Source organism: Corvus moneduloides, chromosome 1 (assembly GCF_009650955.1).
Source record: "Corvus moneduloides isolate bCorMon1 chromosome 1, bCorMon1.pri, whole genome shotgun sequence".
Classification (NCBI taxonomy): domain Eukaryota; kingdom Metazoa; phylum Chordata; class Aves; order Passeriformes; family Corvidae; genus Corvus; species Corvus moneduloides.
The window spans coordinates 103,460,255-103,469,434 of NC_045476.1; the positions used below are offsets into that span (position 1 = coordinate 103,460,255).

Below are 9,180 nucleotides of genomic sequence, written 5' to 3' on the forward strand. Positions count from 1 at the left end.
GCAGCTCGCCCCGCGCCGCCGAGCGGCGAGACGGGGCTGCCGCGCCGCGGCGGGCAGCGCTTACCGCGCGGGGGGAGCCGAGCGCCTCCGCTTGTGCTGAGCCGTGTCACCAGTGGCGCGCCGTAGATCCGCCGCGCTGCGTCACGCCCGGCGCGCGGGGGGCGGGGGCGAGGCGCGCCCACGTGACGCGGCGGCGCCGGCGGGGCGGGAGCCGGTGCGGAGGCGCCGCTCGTGCCGCCGCCGGCGTGAGGGGCCGCGCGCCCAACGGCTGCCGCCGCGCGCGTGCGCGCGCCCTGGCGCCATCTTGCCCTGCCCTGACATCGTCCCTAACTCCCGGCTCCTGCTGCCCCCCACATCGTCCCGGGAAGGGATAGTCCCAAAAGAAAGGACGGAGCTCCGAGGGTTTTCCCGGGATGCGCGTGCTGGTGAGGCCGGAGCACGGAGCCCCGAGGGTTTTCCCGGGATGCGCGTGCCGGTGAGGCCGGAGCTTCGTGCGCCTGCCGGACGAAGGCAGGCGGGGTGGCAGGAGCCAGCGGGTGCGCTTGTGGAGCTTCCCGAAGCTGCCCGTTCTTGGAGCGTGGCGCAGCCCGGCCTGCCTGTGCCCCCTGCCCCCACTGCAGCCCTGGCGCTGCGTTGCGCCGGTGTAACCTTGGGCCGCGCAGGGCTGCGCGTAAAGCTGTGCCTCACGTTCTCACCCTGCATCGCACTGCAGCGAGACTTGGATCTGGTCCATGGGAAACCTGTTCTGGGGGAGGGGAAAACAAGTCCTTGTCGTACAGCACCGCAGCCATTCACTAAGGTTATCAGTCGAAGGTGGTGCCCACGCTCCAAGCTGTACTTAAAATATCTTTCAGGGAGTGCAGTTCAAGAGAGGAACAGTTGAAAAAGGCAAGAGGGAGGCTATTTGTAAAGTATTTTGTACTTTATAAATTCGTGAAGAAACTGTGATGATGAAACCCTAAGTGTTCTTTCTTTCTTCCTTGAGACAAGTTACATGATTAATATCAAAGCAAAGAGTCATCTAAAGAGTCTTCAGACTTCTGTGGTGAAATGCAGTTGCTTTTTCACTGTTGCTTATGGTTTTTAAAAATTCAGGTTTCCCATTTATGTCCTGATTACACAACATTTTTTAATAGACAGAGTAGCTTAATTAAACAGTATTTAGCATTCTTCAAGGCCATCGCACAGAGTCACTAGGAGAGAACACCTCACTGGGGATACATCTGCAGTTCACTGACTTTTTCCAGTCATGCAGTGTGCACGAGCTTACCAACTAGAAGTGGCAAGAGTTCTATTCAGCCAGTTAGTCGCTGGCTAATCTGCTAAGTTTATGGCACAGCAATGCCAATTCTGTCGTGGGTTGTAAAGACTGTAAGAATGGGTTGAAAATGAAGCAGTTGCTGTCGCCTGAGCCTTTCATTGAAGCGAAGTGGAGCGCCCAAGACTTTACCAGTGTTTTGGGAAAGATTTTAAATGAATGAACAAATTAAAATGCTAAAGTACCACACAGGACATCAGTGAAGAGGGCTAGCTCCTTTTCCTCTGCCTAAGGGCTATACTACAGAATTTAGTTGTTCTGTGTATGATAGGAAATAGAATATGGCTAAATTTGTAGTAAAGGTATCTTTGGGATTTTAGATACATACTTAGATTTAATAGTTTGACAGTCTACAGAAACCACTAGCAGTTGTAAGAATAATACAATTAAGAACAATGTGATTCTTCTGGATATTTTTCAGCATGGGGAAAAGAGATAAAACACCCTCTTGATGTCCTTTAAGCTCAGTTTCTCTGCAGTTTAAAAAATTCCTTTCATGTGCCTTAAAAGATTTGTAGGTCTGGGTCTCAAGTAACACCAAGTGAGCCTGCCTGGTCCATCAGTTACTTCATCAGTTACCTACTGTGAGGAAACATAGTGGAGAAAAAGACATGACTATGAGAGCTGGAGTTTTGTAAGTGGAAATAGTTCTAACAAAATGAAAAGAGGCAGCATATTTTAGGAAGAGCCTGAAGAGGGAGCCATTGGTATGGGAGAAATAGCATCTGAGGCAGAATCACTATTAATCTAAAAAAAATTTATACCTGTAGCAAAAATTACTAATTTTATTTTGTAATTCTAAGCTGTATTTATTAAATGTGTACAGACATCCCTACATTTAATGTTCTGACTTAGGTATATACAGAATTCTAAAGTTGTGCTGAAAAGTGGTTGTTCTGTGCTCTGAAATATTTATGCTAATAAAAATAGATTAGAATGCAAGCTGAATAAGTCAATGAGTAATTAACAAGGATCTAATTAGTTAATAAGTTAGTTTATCAATGGATTGTAAACATAGACTATATTTATTTTCTTACAGAATGCGACACTAGGAATGTTCATGCAGTTGCTATATTTCTACCACACCAAAATACTGATTTCACTAGAAATGTTGCTCATTTTAAGAGTAGTACCAGCTCTGTACTTAGCTGTGTAACTTAAAACTCTCCCTACCTTTCCTACTTAATATTCTGTGTTTGCTCCTGTACAGAAAACACACAGAGCTTTGTGATTACTACTACCAGAAATCAGACATTCAGCAAGATAAAGGCAGTCACCTTAATACCACTTACCAACTCTGAGTCATGGGTTTTCCCATCAGATTTGTTCAGAAGAAATAACTCCGTGACTCAATGATGGTCTCATAAATAGAATGTCGCTGGCAGGGCCTCCAAAGGACACCATGGTGTCTGTAGGGTATCAAGTCATCAGCAGTACTGTCCGTAAGGGTTTCTTAACCACCATTGGTTTTTTACAGAGTAGCACATTTTTGAAGAAAACTTGCATATATCTTTATTCTGCAGTTCCAACTCCTAAGAAAACATGGAACAGAATAATTAGGATATAAACACCAAGAAGTGTCAATTACCTATGCATATATATACACATGTATGTATACTTTCCCTTTTTAATGCAAGTTATTTTGCCCATTTGTAAAGGTGTGTGATTCAGGAAGCAAAGTGCAATATTCCAGTTTGACTGACCTGCTGCTGCATGCTGTTAAAACTGATGGAATTTGGTTGAGTCAGCATCCTTGGAGGTATTTAAAGATGTGGCACTTAGGGACATGGTTTAGTGGTGGACTTGGCAGTGCTGGGTTAATGGTTGGACTCCATAAAGGTCTTTTTTAACAATGGACAATTGCAATGACCAATTCTATGAATCCGCCGTGGTCCCGTGATCCTGGTCCCTCGCTTAGCACTGGTGCAGCACTGCTGTGATCCACGGCTCAGCTGGTTCCAGCACTGCCTCGGCCGAATGGCAGCCTGGGCAAAACACAGGTGGCTTCTGGCCGGCTCGGCAGGGTCACAGAGGGCACTGCCAGTGACACACTTGAGCATGTATGGGCTAGCTGAGGCCAGATGGCGGCAGCTCTGATGTGGATTTGTGGGGAGCTGCCCCTGTGGAGGGAACCATGACAGCATTTCAGTGCCCACTGTGCCTGGTGTCCAAAACGAGCGTGCACAGCCCCGCCCAACCCGCTCCACCGCCGGGCAGCCACACCCGCTCTAGGAACCAGAGGAGGCGTCAGGGCACGGCTGCGCCTTTGTGCCACCGAGGTCGCACTGCCCGTGGCACCTGCGCCCGCTCTTTGATTAAAGGCTGCACCTTCTGACTCACTTCATTTTAACCACTGGGTTCACAGCCCAGTTTTGCCAAGGAGCTTGTTTGAAGTACAGATAGTTACCCATTTTTACATAAACAAAATGCTTTCCCACTGCTAGGTGCCTTTTGTTAAATTTTTTTGTTGTGATATGAAGAACCTTATGCAAGCAGGTAAAAATGTGATAAAAATTATGTGGTTTCCCAACTTTTCCTGCTATTGTAAGTGTATTATAAATGTTTGAGAAAAATATAAAGGCTTTAAAGGAACACTTAGAAGGTATTTGTTTGAATTCCTTATAATTACATAAAATCAGGGGGGAAAATATTTTTGAGCAGCTTGAAGAGAATAAAAGGGTTCTTTGAAATTAAAATACGTTTATAGAAGTTTAAGTTTACAGAAATTGCAAGAATTTAAAAAAAAAAAACAAGATAGTGCTTGAAGTTCCCCCACTTAACAAAAGGGAGGAACAGTGACTGCAAATGCTTTCATTTGGCTCACAAGATGCATCATCCAGGCCTAGTCTTGCCTGTATTATTAAAGGCTTTCTATTCAGTCTGAAATACAGAAGCATGGGGGCCACGGATATCTATCTGCATGTGCACAGAGAGGTATCTTCACTGAGGCGCTTGAAGAGTCAGATGTGATCTTGCATCAGATCCTGAATAATCTGAGTTACGTTTCTCTAAAGTCAAGTTACAGTCCAGCTGAGGAGTGGTAAGAAGTGTGTAATATCTATGATACGTAATAGTCTGGAACAGTAGTCAGCCATCTGTCTGCTCAGCGTCACAGTAGCCAACATCTCAAAATGGTCATAGAAAGCAATTGCATATAAGCACAAACAATTAAACTGTTTTGCATACACAATACCAAACATGCAGATAGGAGACCTTGCTTACGTCTCTGTGCATGCAGCTTTCTAGATACATACATCAATATCAATATACCAATAGATCAGATGTGGGGTTTTTTTCCATGCTGACAAATAACTAAAGTTACTTGAAGCACACAGGTAGAAATTTTACCCATGGACATTACCTTCAAGTCTTCAGGCTGTTCCCTCCAGAAAATCCCATGTTAAGATACACCAGCACCTAGAGAACACTGCTGGTGAATTATTTTCTTTCCTGGGCCGATAACACTTTTTTGGGCACTTTATAAGGGTGACTTAGCAAAGGCTAAGCACAGACTGCCATTGCTAGCTTGTTCACCAGGAGTGAAGCTAGCATAGCATCTATTACGGTTTTATTTGTTTGCTTGTTAGTTTAAAATTTATCTTTCATTCCACTGTTTTTTAATAAAAAGTGGACTATATAAATTTTGGTGTCCAGAAGCCCCTACCAAAGCCAGATTTAGAAAGATTGTACTTCCAGGATCTTACTGGTCCTTCCACTGTGATGAAATGAAACTTTATCTTTTGAAGTTGTCACTGGAATGTCAGGGTTGCTGTCAAATTGAGGATGTTAACCCTGCCGATGGAATATGATGCCTTGTCAGGAAGGCAGTAATGCACAGGAGATGAGTAAAGCAGTACTAACTCTTGCATTTCTAATTGTAAAAAAAGACTGATGCAAACTTACGTGAAATTCATACGAGGGCTCTGCCACCACTTGTTTCTTCTACCAGAAGGGTATATGTCAGGAATGTGTCATGTTGAATATTTTCCAGTTTCTGTTACAGTTGCAATTCTAAGCTCAGAAAAAAAAAATCACCTTCAGTTCCACAAATAAGAAGACAAGCATATTTGAATTATTCTTACAGATATTAAAAAAAAAAAAAAAAAGAAAATTGTAGCTGCATCAGAAGGATGGGGAACATGCAATTGGCCAGCACTTCATGTTAATTTACAGTGAGAGATCATCAGAAGGATTTTGAGACTGGTAGCAACATCAGCAGTAGCCACACATACATCCACAACATCTGGTTTCATTTAACTACAGATACGTATAAGTCTGTCTGGAGGTGTACTCTGCCAAACCTCCAAGGATTTGGTTTTCTTGTACTGTGGGTTTTTAATAAAAATTCATTTAATTTTAATAATAATTCATTGCAGTAAAATGAGAGTCATTTATTACCCTGTATTGTCTGTTATGCGTGAAGATGTCCGGCTTGCCAGAATTTACAGCTCTACCACTGTACAGTTAATCTCTTGCAAACTCACAAAGCAAGTTTCTCAAATAGACATATATCTCAAATACCAACATCAAGTCTGGTACATTATGCATCAATACATTAAGATTTAATGTGGTATCAGATCAGAAAATAATATGCAAAAAAAGTACACTACATGAAATAGAGATTTAATCCTTATTTTTCATTTTCACTAAGTCAACATATTATTCACCTGGCACACGCATCCTAGTCCTGTTAGAACTACATCCACTGAAATAAGAATGTGTGTAAACTGGTATCTTTAAGGGAAGAATTTCCTGGTTACACACTGAAATTCTCAAATGCTCATCAAGTAAGGAATGTGACCATTTTTCTTTGCTGTCAAGATGCACCTTATGCAGTGTGGACTTTGGAGCTTAATCAAGGTTTTGCTGGGGTTTTTTGCCCTCCCAAGGGTAAAGTTTCTTAGCAAAAAGAATTCAAATTCCACACCTATGGAAGTGTGTTTGCACTTTCACTCATCTGTTTAAGTCCACAAAAAACCACAGACCACAGCTGTTGTTCCTGCCTTGAGGAGTAAGTGAATGTGGCGCGTTTCACCCAAAGAACCTGAGTGAAATTACATAACAAAATGCAAGCACACTTTCAGATAGTATTTACAATTTTTAAAACTCTCTGAGAGTGGATGAAGTAACTAGGAACTGTCTCCATTGTCCTCCATCCAAACAACTCATTCCATGTGAGAACCAACTGAAAAGTTTTGCAGGGACTGCTGATCCTCCCATTACAGCAGACAGTGACTCTTTCGCTTACCTCTTTAGAAAGCAGTGGAAATGTCAAAATGACTTCTAAGTGACTTCAGGGAGAAGAGTCACACTGGTTCAGGTTCATAGCTGAAAAAGAAATATGAAGAGGTTTCAAAATTGCATACCACCATGCTTGTGTTGTTAGCAGATCGTTTTGAATTTCCTGGTCTACTTTTATATAATCTAACGTAGCAGCACTGCAGAAAAACCTTTGCTATATATTTGTCAAAATTATCTGCAACATGGAGGTGTTTTCATACACTGTTCCAAAGAATGCAAGTGAGAAAATCACTGAAATATTTGGCAGTAGAGCAAAGTAGACAAATATGCACTCTATTAACAAGGAACTGTTTGTGTTTTTCCATTCATATCTTTGTTTAAAATATTTAGTGACACACCTCCTAAAGGACATGATGTATCTGCAGCTCTAAATACAGACATACATGGAGTTGGGCTCGATGATCCTTATGGGTCCCTTCAAATTCTAGATATGCTATGATACAAGGTATAAACTTGAAAATCAGTTAAGCTTTACCTTGGAGCAATAAGTATTTAACTTTACGTGTTGCTTGCACTGGAATGTTCCAGCAGAAACAAGGGAACTCATTGGTCCTCACTGGCACCAGCCACTGTGGCAGGGGCCTCTGTGTCACAGGTAAAGGCACAGTTGCACAATATTCCCTGTCCAAACACGGACTGTGAACATCCTTAACTAGCAAGGCCTTTTATAACATTTTGTGAAAAAAGCCAAACGCTGTATTCGGAAAGGAATAACTAGCAGGAATCAAAGTCAACTTCTTGGGAGTAGTGTAACCGAAAAGGAAACCCATAACTATGTGAGTAAGCCTAATTTCCACTTTCACAGGCTAAGCAGACAATGACCTGATTAGTTCTCAGTCTCCGGAGGCTGCTCATCTCACTGTGCCTTCAGCTCCTATTGTCAGCATCTTATTCTCCATGATTTTAACTGACACACTTTTCAGTCTTCTCTTTTGAAACATTACTTAAGGATTAAAAACTGTGTTTATCTAATATAAAAAAGTGACTTTCACACTTAAACCCCCAATTTTAAATGGAAATTAAAATGTTCTAATTTCTTTCACATTAATAATCAATAGAAAAATATGATCCCATTCTTGAGTGTTTGATTCCCTACAACATGGATGTACAGTCTACAGGAAAAAAAGAAGACTTGGGACAATTCTTCCTCTACCAGGGAGACGGGCAGAATTTGAGCAGCTGTGTATAGGCACCTAGTACTGTTAGATGTACTCTGGGGGCTGTGAAACACTGGCACAGGTTGCCCAGAGAGGTGGTTGGAGGCACCATCCCTGGACACATTTAAGGTCAGTTTGGATGGGGCTCTGAGCAGCCTGATCTACTTGATCCTGCTCATTGCAGTTATCTTGGACTGGATGGTTTCCAAAGGTCTCTTCCAGCCCAAACTATTCTATAATTCTATGATCTTTAAGGTCCCTTCCAACCTAAACCCTTTTATGATCCTATGATCTAAGTCTTGACACCTGTGTCAAGCTCTCAGAGATATAGATGCTGCTTTTGGACATCCCCACAATATTGTTTTCCCATTATTCAGTCCTTAGTAAGAAAAAATCCTGAATCAGAATGGACAAGATTTTTTTTTTTAAATCAGTGACTGGATTAGATCTTGCAAGTGTACATATACATACAGCTACATGCCTGCATATGTAGGCACACAAATTGTACATATGATCTCTGTAGTTAGTTGGTCAGGATTTGAGAATATCTAATATGCTCTGGCATGGGATATGGCATACCAGGCTAGGGCTAACAAACAGAAGCAAACTTTAGTCGTATTTCTAACACTAGTATTGTAGAGTTATCTCTAACTTACTGTGGCAACAAATAGCTGTTAGTGCAACCAAGAGATGACATTTCTAGAAATGTTGTACAACAGTACAGACCTTAGAAAAATGTACACTGTTCCTTTTTTTCAAAAGGCTGATGAGATGCTGCACAATTAAAAAAAAAAAAAAAAAAAAAAAGGAAAAGACAGGGTGGACACTTGGTCTAAGAAGGAAAGAGTAGCTCTCAATACCCCTGTGGGTGGGATTTGCTTTCCCAGTGCTTTCTTTCTTTCATGGACAGGAGAATCTGAAGTTTTATGCTCTTTCTCTCCTCTGGGACTGAAGGAGCATGGAGATGGTCTGCATAATTCAGTGGCCTTACTCTTTCACTCACATGGTTTTAACTTGACAGTAAGTGGCTATTTCAGAGCAGAACCTTATTTAAGTGCACTGCTCTGATAGTGTCCATGCTTATAAAATTATGCTCTTTGTTGATTCTATTTTATTTGTCATTCCAAAGAGCAGCAGTAAAAAATACATAAGCCCATCTTCCATTCCAACTTTGTAATGTAGAACACATAGACTGCATATATTATAGTGGTATTTCAGAGCAGTCCTATTCCTAAAACACAGCCTCCATGCCTCTTTTATGATGAAATCTGCCACCTCCATCTCACCAACTTTTCTATTCTTCTGCCAAAAGGGTCATATTTATGAGCAGAGGTTTCTTTCAATTATGTTTCAAACTAATTTGGGGATGCTTCTGTACAGGACTAAAAGTTGGACTTAATGATC

The 9,180-nt window shown here is 42.0% G+C and overlaps 1 protein-coding gene and 1 long non-coding RNA gene across 4 annotated transcripts in view; both read right to left on the reverse strand.

Annotated features, from left to right (window-relative positions):
* The window catches only part of ZNF407 (zinc finger protein 407), a 334,429-nt gene extending 334,284 nt beyond the window's left edge, over positions 1 to 145 (reverse strand). The window contains exon 1 of one of the 2 annotated variants that reach the window (XM_032120687.1): positions 65 to 145. The gene's annotated coding sequence lies outside the window, so the exon portion shown is untranslated. The remainder of the gene's footprint in view (positions 1 to 64) is intronic. The other variant, XM_032120695.1, reaches the window with a different exon arrangement.
* A 764-nt stretch (positions 146 to 909) lies between these two features.
* On the reverse strand, positions 910 to 8,162 carry LOC116449327. 2 transcript variants are annotated; one of them, XR_004242341.1, is made up of 4 exons: positions 7,095 to 8,162; positions 6,567 to 6,646; positions 5,222 to 5,329; positions 910 to 2,850 (listed from the first exon to the last, which is right to left on the reverse strand). It is a non-coding gene; the product is annotated as an uncharacterized LOC116449327 (long non-coding RNA). The 2 variants fall into 2 exon arrangements; XR_004242340.1 differs by lacking the exon at positions 7,095 to 8,162 and having other exon boundaries at positions 6,567 to 6,910.
* Positions 8,163 to 9,180: the final 1,018 nt, after the last annotated feature.